The sequence below is a fragment of the Podarcis cretensis genome (genome assembly GCF_951804945.1).
Source record: "Podarcis cretensis genome assembly, chromosome: 6".
Classification (NCBI taxonomy): Eukaryota; Metazoa; Chordata; class Lepidosauria; order Squamata; family Lacertidae; genus Podarcis; species Podarcis cretensis.
The window spans coordinates 55,115,535-55,132,276 of record NC_137175.1 but is presented as its reverse complement, the minus strand read 5'-3'; the positions used below and the strand labels follow the sequence as shown (position 1 = coordinate 55,132,276).

General features: G+C 42.6%; 1 pseudogene across 1 annotated transcript; it reads right to left on the bottom strand.

The window, feature by feature from the left end:
* Nucleotides 1-1,156: 1,156 nt before the first annotated feature.
* Nucleotides 1,157-16,469, bottom strand: LOC307218324 (cytochrome P450 4B1-like; annotated as a pseudogene). The gene is made up of 13 exons (XR_013844026.1): nt 16,138-16,469; nt 14,463-14,604; nt 13,511-13,555; nt 12,858-12,985; nt 11,559-11,689; nt 10,279-10,439; nt 8,736-8,814; nt 8,485-8,554; nt 5,123-5,243; nt 4,351-4,484; nt 3,451-3,515; nt 2,068-2,150; nt 1,157-1,737 (listed from the first exon to the last, which is right to left on the bottom strand). The product of XR_013844026.1 is annotated as a cytochrome P450 4B1-like (transcript).
* Nucleotides 16,470-16,742: the final 273 nt, after the last annotated feature.

Sequence of the window (16,742 nt, the reverse complement as noted above, 5' to 3'; positions counted from 1 at the left end):
TCAAATCCTGGTACTGCAGGAATCTGGGAACTGCTTAAACCTCCACCCACCCACTCTAATCAGTTCCACCTGCTGGGCGCTGAAACTTCCCCTTTCCCCCACTTCAGAGCTGGATCCAGATCACTGTTATTGGGAAATGTTTTAATTAACTGCATGCATCCCATCAGAAACTGAAGTCTTTATACCAGTAGCCTCAAATTCCCCAATAGGGATAGGGGACATATTTGATTCACTTTCCATTTAACTAAAAAATGACAAAATTCACAGCCTCTGAAACAATACAAGAACTGAAACAGACATACTTTGAAATTTGCCCTTTTCCAAATTTTACTGCGTAATTCTTCAGAATATACTGAGGCAAAGTGTGCATTAAAAAATGCATGTATTAGTAAATATAACATACAACAATATGTTTTATTACGGACATTGCTTTGCAAAAATGTGCATATTAGGCAAAATTGCATACTTTTGTATGCTAGGAAAAATGGCACTAAAATGATGGATTTTCATGAGGACAGAGTGCCAAGCTTCAACATTCTTCCACCTTGGGTCCACAGATGATGTTTGCCCACAACTGTTGATGTGAGATCAGCAACAAGGAGAAAGTCCAAAAGATCAGGCTTTCCCCCATACAATCCTTGGAACACAATAGTTATGACCTATATATCATAAAGCTGACTAATGCATACTTTGTTTTACTAAAAACAAACAGACCCCAAAGTATTCCTAGGTCTATAATATAAAACATATAAAAATTAAAATCCAGCCATATTAAGCCTTGATTTCAGAGTTTATATTGTAAATAACCAAAGCTCTGTAGTGGGCATGTTCAATAAGCACAGGAGAGTTTGCCATAAAATCACAGAAAGATAGCAAATAATTCATGACAACTAAATACCCATTATCCCAACACCCCATCTGCTAGGGGCAAATACTCATCTGGAGCTCATTGTCATTAGCTCATCCTACTCTCGAGTAGGACCCTGGTAGAGACACATGCCCGACTGGCATGTTCTCTCCCTCCTGGTCAATCGTTCGGGAGCTTCAAAAGCTTTCTTCTGCCCAAACATCACAGTGACTGATGCCAACAGACATCGGCACACTCAGGATCCACAGAGTTTGCGCAGTCCACGTAACAGAACTCAGTAGCTCAGCATTTGGCTAATCTACATTTATTTACATATAAACACATATGGAGCATTATGACTTAGCTCCTTCCTCTTTCTCATCAGATAGCAAAGAGAAAAAACAATGGACAATCGTAACACAAACATCCTGTCTCCGTCACTTCCCACACTGTGGAGTCAAAACATACACCGTTATGTGATAGACAACAATCCCATGACTGCAATCATGGAGCAGGAATTCTAACAATTAACAGGGTCATATATAGGCTGATCCCACATCAGCTGTTTTGTGGGAAGGGTCCTGAACACTTCTTAATATGTCACGACTATCTGTTGTGTTTTTAAAATATGTAATTTACCTGTAAACCTTCTTAGAAAAATATTTATTGGCAGGAATTGAGAGTCCAGAAGCAAGCATTACTACTCTGGTAACAGCAGCCATCAGCGGAGAGCCTTCAGCTTCAGATATATCCCATTTATGGATCGGGGGACAATTTGCGGCATGGGAATCGGGAGGTTGGCAGGATCAGGCAAAAGCTCAAAGCGCAGGAGTGTCAATGCAAGAGCAATCTTCATCTCATTCATGGCAAACTGCTGTCCAATGCAGTTCCTGAGTAGAATAAAGGACAACATTACATTATGAACAGAAGAGCATTCTGCAGATGGTCCAATCAGGGCCTTTTCGGTTGTTGCTCCTTCACTTTTAGATTTCCCTTCCCAGAAATGAATATCTGGCACCATCTTTGTTCTCCTTTGTATGCCCTACCCTTTTAGGCTTTTGAGTATATATTGTTTTATGCTGGCAGCTAATTCTGCCTTGCTGTGGACTCATCCACAATTTTATAATCTTTGAACACAGTTGTGTCTTTCATGGAATATTAATGTCAAAGTCTCCTGTTATGGAGGGAACAGTGCAAAGTATAGGTGAGAAAATATTTACCTTGGCCCTGCAGAAAAAGGCAAGAAAGCATATGGGTGGCGATGCTTTGAATTCTCTGTGGAGAATCTTAGAGGATTAAATTCCTACAACAGAAAATAAGTCATGGAATTTTGGATTAGAATGGCAACTGATATAGTGGCAAAAGAGCTAAAGGAAAAAGGGGCATTCACAAAAAAGTATACTGTTCTATACCCACTTACCAGGCCATAATGCCCATTGAGCTCCATGGGGCTTAGATCTGTATAGGATTATAGGATTGCACTCTTAGCAATATGTTTTCCCCAGTGTAATCTGAAGGAAATTTCCTTCATATCTATAAATGCCTGGGCCAAATTAGACATGATGTTAATTGCATCAGTGTGCATGTTTTTAAAACTGTACACAGCCATTGGGGTGTCTGACCAGCAACAGGCCTGCAGGGGTTGGGAAGGAAATGCTAACCTTTCCCCCCTGCTGTGGTGCTGATGTTGCTCCTGAAGTTGCTCTTTGAATGGAGAGGGAAGCCTACACAGTTTTTGTAAGCAGCACTTTAGGGACTGGTGGGTGGGTGGATTTTGGGCAGAATACTTGCATAGCTCCTGAGGTGGATTAGGAATGTTTTCTGGATTAGGATTCCACAGCAGCTTTGCCAATATATTTTGCAATGTTTTTCTTTTCGCAACAGATTTTTGCAATTTTGCAAGTGCTTAAGCAACATTTTAAGAATCATAAGCACATAATATGTGGCCTGTCCCTCTGCTTAATTAGTACAGGTTCTTCCTCATACTGTTCTTCTCCAATTCTGTAGAGGGACACACTAAGCTTCACATCAAAGTTGTGCGAAGATATATCCAGACATTTTTCTTTTTGCTAACAGCTGCTGGCAAGAAAGGGATTTGGATCAGAGTCATGGCATAGGGAGGAATTTGGCTCTACATGCACACACATGCACAGAAACACACACAGAGACACACACACTTTCACCAGCATCTCTCTCTCATGCACACACTCTAGAGCTGGTAGTATCCACATAGGGAAACACAGGTATCACTTGTGTTTATATGTTTCTGCACAACACTTAATATCATATCAGGGGGTAGATAGTTTGGCATTAAGCCATTGATATGGGCCAATGGACTAAATGTGCCTTTCTCACCTCCAAACTGGAATACATCCGGATGCATTTAGTAAGGTAAAACAAGCAAGAAACTGGTAAAACAAAACACTGGGATAAATCCACACATCTAGTCACACAGTGTTAGCGTGACAAACAATTGACCTCTTTTCTTAAAGAAATTGTATGTGTCTATGGCACTTATTCCACCATCTTTTTCTCAAAACATGTCAACTTCTCTCAGTCTCACCAGAAAGGTCTTGCTTAGTCTTTTCTTCTTTTATTATTACCTCAGGATTGTCCCAAATCTCAGGATTTCTGTGAAGACCATAAATATCCAATATAGTTAGAAAGCCTGTGAAAAAAAGAGAGAGACATAATCTAGTATTATTTTGTCACCAGTGATATTATGTAATGAGAATTAATTGCCATCCAGTGGCATTTACCAAAACATTCATTCTCAATAACTTGCTGCAAAGAGAGGCAGATTTTCAGAGTTGTTGCACTGATAACCAGGATGATCCTGCACAGAGTACAGGAAGGCAGCTGGAAAGCATACGACTGTGCTTTCCTGGTCATGTAATATTTGTTTGTTTGCCCAAGGAATTTATTTGGGTGTAGGTGGGGCTCAAGAGATGGCCCATCTAAGGCCTAGCAGCTCCAGAAAGTGTCCATCTGAACACAGGGGCTGTGTACCTCTGTGTCGGCATGCACACCTGTGTGTGTCCTCCACATATTCCCTGTGTTCATGAATGTGAGTGTGTGCATGCAAGAAGAGTTTCGATTTGATATCCCGCTTTATCACTACCCTAAGGAGTCTCAAAGCAGCTAACATTCTCCTTTCCCTTCCTCCCCCACAACAAACACTCTGTGAGGTGAGTGAGGCTGAGAGACTTCAAAGAAGTGACTAGCCCAAGGTCACCCAGCAGCTGCATGTAGAGGAGCGGGGAATCGAACCCAGTTCACCAAATTATGAGTCCACTGCTCTTAACCACTACACCACACTGCAAGAGTGTGGGGTGGCCGCATCACAGTTGGCAGGGTGAATGTGGACCACAAAAGGTTAGCCACTCTTGATGGAAGTTGAAGTGACAGTGGAACTGAATAATGAGAACAGTGTAAGAATGAAGATGGAAGAGGAAGGGATGAGTTCCAAGGAAATCTGCAGAAGAAAGAGAGGGGAAGCCTACCTTTTGGTAAGGTTCGTCCATCAGCAAAAGTCACAGGAGAATTCACTTCTCGTGCTATAAGAGGTACTGGAGGGTATAACCGAAGGCTCTCCTTAATGCACATGGTGCTGTACGTCATCTTTCCCAAGTCGTCCCTTAAAGACACAGCCCAAAATTGCCAGATTTAAGTCTCATAACCGTTTATTAAGGGACACGGGTGGTGCTGTGGTTGCCTTGGGCTTGCCGATCAGAAAATCGGCGGTTCGAATCCCCACGATGGGGTGAGCTCCCATTCCTCAGTCCCAGCTCCTGCTAGCAGTTTGAAAGCACGCCCAAAAGTGCAAGTAGATAAATAGATACCACTCTGGTGGGAAGGTAAATGGCGTTTCCGTCCGCTACTCTGGCTTCGGAGTTCCGTTGTGCCAGAATCAACTTAGTCATGCTGGCCACATGACCTGGAAAAACTGTCTGCAGACAAATGTTGGCTCCCTCGGCCTGTAAAGCGAGATGAGCGCCACAACCCCAGAGTCATCTGTGACCGGACTTAGCTGTCAGGGGTCCTTTACCTTTACCTTTTACCTTTTTAACCATTTATTAAGATGTAGCAAATAGGGTTCAAGAGCATAGGATTAGGCCAGTTTCCCTGGAACCTAAGGAACCTGAGACTTGTAGTCAGAGTACTCTGACCCTAAAACACTCTGCAGTGTTGCTGTCCCTTCATCTTCTCTTAATTTCTGAGAAACCCATAAAGCAGGAAATAAACATTTAAGGTTGAACAATAATTTAGTCTGACCATTGAATATCTTCCTGTTGCCCAACAAGCTCCATGATCTCCTCTCTGCATCTTTGCTGATGTTCAGGGTTCTGAGCCATACAATAAAAGAGCCAAGAGATTCCACTAGCTGTGGTATCATCTGTCCTCCCAGTTGAACGACGTGGCCCAGGGAGAGAGAGAAAAATAGTGGAAGTGAACAGCTGGCTTCGCAAATGGTGTAAACAGGAACGGTTTGGATTCTTAGATCACGGACTGCAGTTTCTTGAAGATGGACTTCTGGCAAGCGATGGGCTGTACCTCACAACGGTTGGGAGGAATGTTTTTGCCAAAAATCTCAGAAACCTCATCAGGAGGGCTTTAAACTGACTAATGTGGGGGAGGAAGACAGTGCTCCTGAAGGTAGGAGTCTATCAATTGATGAACATGATCATCCAAATGTCATAGACCAAATGGAGCAAACAGCACGCAGACCTAGTGGTGGGAGGAAAAAATCCTTAAATAAGAGACACGGGGGAATGATTAATGGACTTCAATGTCTGTACACTAATGCGCAAAGCATGGGTAATAAACAAGATGAGCTTGAGCTCTTGGTACAGCAAACTAAATATGACATAATAGGCATCACTGAAACCTGGTGGGATAAGTCCCACGACTGGAATGTAATAATGGAGGGTTACAATCTATTTTCAGAGAAACAGACCAGACAAGAAAGGAGGAGGAGTGGCGTTATATGTCAGGGATGTGTATACCTGTGAAGAGATCCAAGATTTAGAACCTCAAAGCCAATGTGAGAGCATTTGGGTCAAAATTAAGGGAGAGATGAATAACAGGGACCTCATTGTGGGAGTTTACTATAGATCCCCAAGCCAAACGGAGAACATAGATGATGCCTTCCTGGAACAGATGGCCAAGCATGCAAAAGGAAGGGAGATAGTAGTAATGGGGGACTTCAATTACCCGGATATTTGCTGGATGTCAAACTCAGCCAAGAGCATAAGGTCAAACAGATTCCTCACTGGCCTTGCAGACAACTTCATTGTCCAGAAAGTGGGAGAAGCAACAAGAGGAACAGCCATTTTAGATCTGGTCCTAACCAATGTTGATGACCTGGTTAGTGGGGTAGAAGTGGAAGGATCATTAGGCGCGAGTGATCATGCTCTTCTGAAGTTTACTATACAGCGGAAAGGAGCAGCCAAGCATACTAGGACTCAATTTCTTGACTTTAAGAAAGCCGACTTCATAAAACTTAGGGAAGTGCTGGGTGAGATCCCATGGACAGTAATACTAAAAGGAAAGGGAGTTCATGATGGCTGGGAGTTTGTTAAGAGGGAGATAGTAAAAGCACAACTTCAGGCAATACCAATGAGACGGAAACATGGAAGGTGCCTAAAGAAGCCAGGGTGGCTATCTAAAGAACTTTTAACTGAGTTAAGATTAAAAAAGGATGTGTACAAAAAATGGAAAAGGGGGGAAACCACCAAAGAGGAATTCAAACAAATAGCCAGCATGTGTAGACACAAAGTCAGAAAAGCTAAAGCACAGAATGAACTCAGGCTTGCTAGAGAGGTTAAAAGCAACAAAAAAGGCTTTTATGGGTATGTTCGTAGCAAAAGGAAGAACAAAGAAACAGTGGGGTCACTCAGAGGAGAAGATGGTGAAATGCAAACAGGGGACACAGAAAGGGCTGAACTCCTCAATGCCTTCTTTGCCTCAGTCTTCTCCGATAAAGAAAACAATGCCCGACCTGAAGAATTTGGAGCAAATGATTCAGCTGAGGAAACACAGCCCAGAATAACTAAGGAGATAGTACAAGAATACTTGGCTAGTTTAGATGTATTCGAGTCTCCAGGGCCAGATGAACTGCATCCAAGAGTATTAAAAGAACTGGCAGATATGATCTCAGAACCACTGGCAGTCATCTTTGAGAATTCCTGGAGAACAGGCGAACTCCCGGCAGACTGGAGGAGGGCAAATGTTGTCCCTATTTTCAAAAAGGGGAAAAGAGAGGACCCAAATAATTACCGCCCAGTCAGTCTGACATCAATACCAGGGAAGATTCTGGAGCAGATCATTAAGCAAACAGTTTGTGAGCACCTAGAAAGGAATACTGTGATCACCAATAGTCAGCATGGATTTCTGAAAAATAAGTCATGTCAGACTAACCTGATCTCGTTTTTTGACAGAATTACAACCCTGGTAGATGAAGGGAACGCAGTGGATGTAGCCTACCTTGATTTCAGCAAGGCATTTGACAAGGTGCCCCATGATATTCTTGTAAAGAAGCTGGTAAAATGCGGTCTTGACTATGCTACCACTCAGTGGATTTGTAACTGGCTGACTGACCGAACCCAAAGGGTGCTCATCAATGGTTCCTCTTCATCCTGGAGAAGAGTGACTAGTGGGGTGCCACAGGGTTCTGTCTTGGGCCCGGTCTTATTCAACATCTTTATCAACGACTTGGATGATGGACTCAAGGGCATCCTGATCAAATTTGCAGATGACACCAAACTGGGAGGGGTGGCTAACACCCCAGAGGACAGGATCACACTTCAAAACGACCTTGACAGATTAGAGAACTGGGCCAAAACAAACAAGATGAATTTTAATAGGGAGAAATGTAAAGTATTGCACTTGGGCAAAAAAAATGAGAGGCACAAATACAAGATGGGTGACACCTGGCTTGAGAGCAGTACATGTGAAAAGGATCTAGGAGTCTTGGTTGACCACAAACTTGACATGAGCCAACAGTGTGATGCGGCAGCTAAAAAAGCCAATGCAATTCTGGGCTGCATCAATAGGAGTATTGCATCTAGATCAAGGGAAGTAATAGTGCCACTGTATTCTGCTCTGGTCAGACCTCACCTGGAGTACTGTGTCCAGTTCTGGGCACCACAGTTCAAGAAGGCCACTGACAAACTGGAACGTGTCCAGAGGAGGGCAACCAAAATGGTCAAAGGCCTGGAAACGATGCCTTATGAAGAACGGCTAAGGGAGCTGGGCATGTTTAGCCTGGAGAAGAGGAGGTTAAGGGGTGATATGATAGCCATGTTCAAATATATAAAAGGATGTCACATAGAGGAGGGAGAAAGGTTGTTTTCTGCTGCTCCAGAGAAGCGGACACGGAGCAATGGTTCCAAACTACAAGAAAAAAGATTCCACCTAAACATTAGGAAGAACTTCCTGACAGTAAGAGCTGTTCGACAGTGGAATTTGCTGCCAAGGTGTGTGGTGGAGTCTCTTTCTTTGGAGGTCTTTAAGCAGAGGCTTGACAACCATATGTCAGGAGTGCTCTGATGGTGTTTCCTGCTTGGCAGGGGGTTGGACTCGATGGCCCTTGTGGTCTCTTCCAACTCTATGATTCTATGATTCTATGATTCTATGACCCTCGAACATGAATGTGTCCACTTCTGCACGTATGTCTTCATCTGACAATGAATTTCCATTTTCATCCTAACCACACAGGGAACATAGTGTTTTATAGGATTGGTGAGATCCAATATTTAAAGTTCTCCAAGACCCTCCTCCCTCTCCCAGCTCACATCAAACCTTTCAAAGAAGGTTAGCGATGGCTGGAAAAGCCCTTAGCAATATAGCATGGCAGGCATAGGTGCATTATTTCTACAAGGTTCACCTTTGCGCAAAGAAGAATATCCAGGAAGTCCAAATGCCTCTTCTTCAGAATCTTTTCAAGCTCTTTCTTATTACCTTCTCTGCATTGAAAACATACAGTATGGAATGAATAAAGCTATACATAAGAAGCAAGCAAATATATTTTGATTGTGTTATGCTTAGGGTAACAAATACTTTTATTAGCTGAGCTCTGAAAAGGAAGCTTAGAATGATCAGTAGCTTAAAGAGCTAAACAGTTTTCAGTCCAAATCTCAGTCCACAGTTGGGAGCATTAAGGCTTCCAAATGCTGGTTTCTGGGAACCACAGGAGGGGGAAGTTCTTTTTGTATTTATGTTCTGCTTCCTAGTTTCCCACCGGCATCTAGTTGACCACTGTGAGAAAGGATGCTGCACTAGAATGGGCTATTGGCCTGATCCAGCAGGCTATTCCTATGTTCTTAGAGAGAGTTATCATGTTGGGATTAAAGCTTCACATAGGAGAAAGCTAAAAAGGAATGATGTGGGAAAAGGACAATGAAATATTTCTCTGGGGACAGATAGAAATTTTTGAATTGGCTGCATTCATGAAAATTCTGAGAAGTATAAGAAAGATATATTCATTATATTAGACAAATGATTAGATTTTAGGGTTCTAGAAAGAGAATTCATGTTATTAGGAAGTATGAGAGGAATTGATAGGGAGGTAAATATAATGCCAAGGTGCTGGAAGATTTCTGTGATGGTTCTAGGGGTTGCTCGTGCATAAGCCAGTGCTTAGCTCCCCGGCTGGGTGCCAACACCGGGCTGGGTTGCCTAAGTAAACTTTATCTGTCCGGACGCCACTCACCCGTGGCTGTCTCAATCGCTGGCAGAATCTGTCAGTGGGCGTTTCTTAAACTTCTTCCAGCAAAGAAGCTCTTTGACACCTAGTCTCCTCCTACTCTCTCTGCGCGAAAGCCTTCTGTGCAAGGAGGGCGTAAGCAACGGAGGACCCCTACTCTCCCCGCTGGTCCCAGGCAAGGAGTCATGGGACCGCCTCGCCGCTTCCCCCATCTGCCCCCCCTTCTCCACTGGTGCTACGCTGATTCTCTTCCCCAGAAGATGGGCTGCTTCTCCCGATTCCTGGACGCTCTCTGGAATCCCTCTGGATTTTGCTCTCTCCCTCTGGCACTGATGGCAGTTCCCTGACAATTTCAATTATAAAATTTTACTTCTTATAAATAGAAAGTCCTTTCTCCTTATATAAATGATTGAGCACATAACTAGAGAAGTTGAGTTGGAAAGGAGGAGGCAGTTATGTGTTTTCTTAATTTTGCTTCAACCTTTTTCATTTCTAGTCTCTCTATTATAATAAGACCATTGTTAAATTAATTTTTTTTAAAAATTGTATTGTTTTTCAAGTGCATCATACACTTACAATTTTTAATTTTCCAAATGGTACTGAAACAATATCTTTTTTTATTTTGAATTTTTTTATTAGGAAATAAAATTATATATTAGCTCAGAAGAAGGAGAGGAGGAGGGGGAGCAGGAAGAAAAAGTTGTTGCCAGGAAGTAAAAAATACATACCTGTGTGATGGTGGGCTATTTTGCAAGCTTTGTAAAACTGACGCCCTTTGGAGCTCAACCAGTACCGTAAATGAAATCATTGTGATGCAATGGTGTTTTCAGTCTCTGATAAGCCAGGAACCCGAGATCAAAAACAGTTTGAATATAGGAATTTTCTCTGTGGACAGTGAGAAACGGAAACCAATATAAACACAAAAAACAAAAAACAAAGATCAGATGACTGTGTAAGAGCCAACAAGCTGATGATCAATCCAGATAAGTCTGAGGTACTGTTGGTGCGTGGTTCCCTAGACTAGATGGATTGTGATGGAGTGGGTACGTAGTTTGGGGGTATTTCTGGCAGCCTTGGTGGCTTGTAGTGTCCTCAATCAGCTTTGGCTGGCGGCCCAGCTGCACTCCAATCTGGACAGTGATAGCCTTATTTCCATTTTCTATACTCTGGCTACCTCTATGTTCAATTATTGCAACACCTTATGTATAGGACTACCTCTGAAGACAGTTTCAGAAACTTCAGCTGGTGAATAATAATAATAATAATAATAATAATAATAATAATAATAAAAAATAATAATAAATAATAATAATAATAATTTATTATTTATACCCCGACCATCTGGCTGAGTTTCCCCAGCCACTCTGGGCGGCTCCCAATCAAGTGTTAAAAACAGTACAGCGTTACATATTAAAAACTTCCCTGAGCAGGGCTGCCTTAAGATGTCTTCTGAATGTCCAGTAGTTGTTTATCTCTTTGACATCTGTTTGGCGGCCTTGAAGCTCACCAGGGTAACATGTTTTGAGCATATTGCACAAATTCTGGCCTGACTGCACTGGCTGCCGATTAGTTTCTGATTACCTGGTACCTTCCATGGTGAGCTAAGCCTGGCAGGACAGCTTACTCTATGGCCTTAACCCCTTTGTGCATTAATTAGACTTAAGCATGCTGGTTATATGAGGCTGGTTATCTCACAATAAGAACAAACAAATTGGTCCAGGGGTTAGAGGAAGGAACCCAGGGTCATCCATTGAAGCTGACAGTTGGAAGATTCATCACAGACAAACGAAAGTATTTCTTCGCACAGTTAAACTAAAGAATTTACTCCCCAAAGATGTAGTGATGTCCATCATCCTGAATGGCTTCCTTAACCATATGCAGATCGCAGAGGTGACTGCAATCTTGGGCTTGCTTCTCATGACACTCCTAGCGCATGACACAGAAAAGAAGGTCTATATCTGTCTGGGACTCCCACCTTCTCTGAAATAGGGATTTTATACTGACCTGTCCGTTTCAGCATTTTTCTGGTAGCTGAAGGCACATTTCATAATAGTATCAAGAGTCATCAGACTGACATATTCGAACATCTCCACTGATGCTGTGGGGTTGCTGAGTACCAGCTTTCCCCATACATCCTAATATTTTAGGAAAGGGAAAGAAATGAGAATAGAGAAGTCTCCTGAATGATTAGATGATTCATTATTAGATACGATGTTGCATTTGTAGAACTCAGCAGGGAATAGGGATTAAAGTAGGACTGGTTGGCTCTGCCTGTCATTAGCTCTGGCTTCACTTACTGATAGCCTCTTTGCCTTCTATCCTCCTAGTCCCAATGGGCATCAGTCACCACCGTCTGCTAAGCAGCTTCTTCCATTGCAGGGGTAGGCAACCTAAGGCCCGGGGGCCAGATGCAGCCCAATCACCTTCTAAATCCGGCCCAGGGACGGTCCAGAAATCAGTGTGTTTTTACATGAGTAGAATGTGTGCTTTTATTTAAAATGCATCTCTGGGTTCTTTGTGGGGCATAGGAATTCGTTCACCCACCTCCAAAAAAAATAGTCCGGCCCACCACATGGTCTGAGGGACAATGGACCAGCTCACAGCTGAAAAAGGTTGCTGACCCCTGCTCTACTGGCTGGTAAGGACACACATAAACCCCTTTGATTCAGGGGAGATGTGGAGAAGAATGAGGAAGCATCAAACAGAAAGAGAGAGGGAGAGAGAGTTCGTGTGTCATAACTAGACATTGGGGAAAAATGTATTTGCTCCTGCAAAAGTCATTGGCTGCAACATAAAGGACTGCTCAACTAGCCTCATACTTTCACAGGTACTCCAGACTCAAACTTTTCAAAAGAACTTTGTGTTACGGAAGAGGAAGTAAACACGATTTTGACATACAATTCTAGCTAATACAACACTGCACAACCCTTCAAAGTGATGCATTTAAATATTCCACAGAGAAAGCTAATGGTAGTCAGCATCTGTCCTGAAAATGTGGATGAACTAATTAAGACAATATCAAGTGTCACAGGTTATGAAGGAATTTTAGAATTCAATACTGCTGCAAACTCATTGCCTGAGACCCAAAGGGCTGCTCAACTAGTTTCACACTTCGATGGGGGCTTCTGACTCAAACTTTTCCAAAAAATCTTTGTGGTATATCAAAGGAGGTTTTCAAGTCAAAGAAAAAGAGAAATTAAAGGCCCTCTGAGTCTGCTCAAAGCAGGACTGAGAACATGAAGGTGGATGAGCAACTTCTTAGACTGGAGCTGAACTCCTGAAAGTAGCAATGGGGTTTCTTACCAGCATCTCCTTGACTGATTCTGCCATAAGAGTCACATAAGGCTTCAGAATATTGTAATGGAATCCAGGAGTCAGCAGTTTCCGGTGCTGCTGCCACTTTGGCCCATTCAGGACGAGAAGCCCCCTTCCTGCCAGGGAAAGGAAGGAAAATGAGGAACAGAAGCCCAAGATAACGTTGTCTTTCATAGGCACATACACCAGGGCCAGGGTCACATGGTAAATTATCCACCACAGGTGACAGGGTTTATAGCACTATATTTGACCCATTAAAGTAGGCACTTAATTGCTGGGACAAGTCAAGTTAAAAATCTATTTACCTACTAAAAGATTTCTGAAGCATGGAATGCAGTGTGTATATTTCCTTACAACCCGAGAAGTCCATCTTTGCAGACTCTATAAGGACAGACTTTTGAGATTGTAGGGAAACATACTATAGAGTCTGATTCCTGAGTAAAATGGGCAGAAATCAGTTGGCCAGAGGAATAAAGCTGGCACTGAAGCCTCCTGGAAGGCACCAGTGGGGAAGGCACCAGCTTAACAAATACCAGCAGCTTCCCAAAGGAAGTTTGAACTTTGAAAGCTGAGAATATATGTATATGCTCGATACAAGAATATCACAGGAATACATGAAATTAGTGAGAGAAAATACATACCAATCCATGGAATTAGGAAGTCCTGTGTTATAAGAGGTTTAGGATCTGAATAGTGTAATAAATGAGATAAAATGAGCATAGCATGAGATGGTAAAAAACTATTGGTGAAAACAAATTTAAATGTTTAATTTGCTGAATTGTACTCTGTTGCCTCAATCTAGGGGATTCCTATGGGCACCCAGAGCTCCCTAACTTGCCTCTCCTTGCTTTTCAGCAGCCAGATCCAAGGCACACTCCCACACCTTTGCACATGCGGATAAAGACGAACAACCTTTGCAGGCCCAGCTTACTCCAAGGTGTGACCATTTCCCTGCCCAGCCTTGGGGACTCCAGCCATTTGTTGGGCCAATAGTTCTGCTTCCCCCAATTTCCAAAATGAAATATCCAGTTCTCTAATGTACCTCTTGAACTTTGTACCCTGCAATGTGCCTTCTCTACCAATCTGATTTGAGCATTGGGTAGAACTAGAGCTGGGAGCTGGGAGTTCTTTGCCTGGCAGTGAGGGACCGATGGGAGTTGGAGTTCAAAACATCTTGAAGGCACCAGGTTGGGGAAGGTTGCTTTATGAGGCCCTTGAAATATGAATCACTTACATTTATTTCTTGTCTTACAAAGAGCAGTGCAGCTTACTGCATGAATAATTTTGACAGCCTTCAGCATACAGTGGTAACTCGGGTTACATACGCTTCAGGTTACATACGCTTCAGGTTACAGACTCCGCTAACCCAGAAATAATGCTTCAGGTTAAGAAGTTTGCTTCAGGATAAGAACAGAAATCTTGCTCTGGCGGCACAGCGGCAGCAGGAGGCCCCATTAGCTAAAGTGGTGCTTCAGGTTAAGAACAGTTTCAGGTTAAGAACGGACCTCCGGAATGAATTAAGTACTTAACCTGAAGTACCACTGTATTCATGTAACTGCACGGTGAGAGGGACATAAGATACAAATTTCTTACCGCCTCTGCTGTACACGGCCTTTGCATATTCAGGGTGGTTAATGGACAGGAAAGCCAAGAAATTTCCATACCAACGTGGATAACAGTGCGGGTAGTTTTCTGTCCATGCAGCTGCGTTCAGGAATTCTTCCTCAGGTTTCATCTGTATCGGTAGCCAATTTACCGATTGTAATTAAATGTTTAGTTCAGGATGAAAACAGATAATCAAGTAATGTAATAGTGTATAACTTTAAGCTGGGATGCATATGTAACAAAGGAATAATTCACCCACTTGGCTCAATCCTAAAACCACAGTCTTTTTAAACCTGTTTTTTTCTATTCTGCATTGGCCTCCCCTTATCAATTTCATTTCAGGCTCTCAGGTGTAGAAGAACACACACTGGTTGAGCATGAATAAGCCTTTGAACTATAAATGTTAAGAAGAAAAAACAGCCACCAAAGAGTACATTTAGAAAAGGATTTTTTCTTTTTGGAATAAATTGAAACATTATACACAAAATTATAATATAATATTTATGCCTGAATCTGTGAATCATTCTTCAGCTTTAGGTAAAATTGGATAAGAGAAACAGGTCCATCACAAATGCAAACTGTTGCATGCCAAATATGGGAGTCGGGGAGTAGAGGTTGAATATGGAACTAGAGATCAGCATATTGGGGAGGCCACAATACGCAGCAATGCCCTGTTCAAAATTTCAGCACTCCAACAGGAAAATGAAATAGATATAGATGTGAACCAAAGACCACCTACACCTGAAATCAATAAAGTTGTGGCCTTCCCCCCTCCCAAATTGTTGTCTTGTCAAGTATGTTCCTTTACAGCATAGCTATTGCCTTCACACAGTAGGGAGGGTGCTATGACTAGGCCCACAATGGCCGTGTACGCTGCTCCTAGTGGGCGGCAGTTGTGGCTTCTTGTTGGTGGCCTTCCATTCAGAAGGTGCCATGAGTCACGTCCCAGTGACTAGCTAATGTAGATTCCTTGGCCAAATCTAAAGTTCCAACTGTCCAACCATGTGCAGCCAATGAGTGAAGCCCAGTCTCCTGAACCCGCACAACCATCCCCAAGCCAGCTGCCTTGCAGGTGCCAGCAGACTGAATGACAACATTAATGAAGCAGCACATTTGATAGAAAATATCCTTTCAGAGTATGACATGAAGCTGAGAAAACACTTGGCTGGATTTCTGTCATCGCACAATATGTATTGGAACTGATGCTCAAGAAAGTAATTATTCTGTCACATCATAAAGTTTAAATCCACTGATTTCATCTATCTTTCTGTGTTCCTGGTGTAGTCTTTGCATGCCAACAACAACAAAAACCAGATTTATCCCTGTTTATGGTTAGTTGTGCAACACTTCCCTAGTTTCTCAGTAGCTTTGATAGTGTGGTAATAGCTTCACTTGTGGGTTTAAGAAAACAGCTATATCAGCAGTTAATAAGCTAATGCCACAAGTATGTTGCACAATCTTTGTATGATCCTTTTAACTTCATTTACTAATGCACTACACCAAATAAAGTTTTTTAGTTTCATAATGATTGCCTTACAGTTTAGGCACAACTGGATGGTGACTGGTAACACAACATTCAGTCAATTTTCAGTTCCTTATTGAGAAACACAGTTTTACAAAGAGAGACCCAACATCTCACCAGGAAAGTCAGAGATTCCCTTACCATGTGGATATGGCCATACAGCCAGTGGCTGGGAGGTCCTGGGAAACTCCTGAAACCCTTGATCAGTTTCTGCCTTGTCTGAAATAGCTGGATGGCTTTCAGAACGACGCAGGTGAAGATCAACACCACAGTCCAATAGAAAAACAGAGAGGGACTAGCCGGTAGCCAGGACCACAAGATATTGATTACAATTTCCATAACCAGCTGCCTGCTGCTTGCTTTGCTCCAGTAGCTAGAATAAGTCCTCAAAAGATTTGCTGTTTTGCTGGCTTTGTCTTGTGAGCTGCATTAAATTACCAGAACAACTTTGTGGCAGCTGGTGCTGCAGGAATCTGGGAACTGCTTAAACCTCCACCCACCCACTCTAATTAGTTTCACCCTCCCCTTTTCCTCACTTCAGAGCTGGACCAGATCACTGTTATTGGGAAATGTTGTTTTAATTAACTGCATGCAGGGTAATAATGTACTTTATCAATGGGAGTATTGGTACACCCAGAATTCAGTGATATTCAAAGAAGATATCACAGTGACTTCAGGGAGGAGTGGTATAGAGAAGGGCAATTGATAGAGAAGAAAATATTCTTTCAGTTTTACGTTTGCCTTAT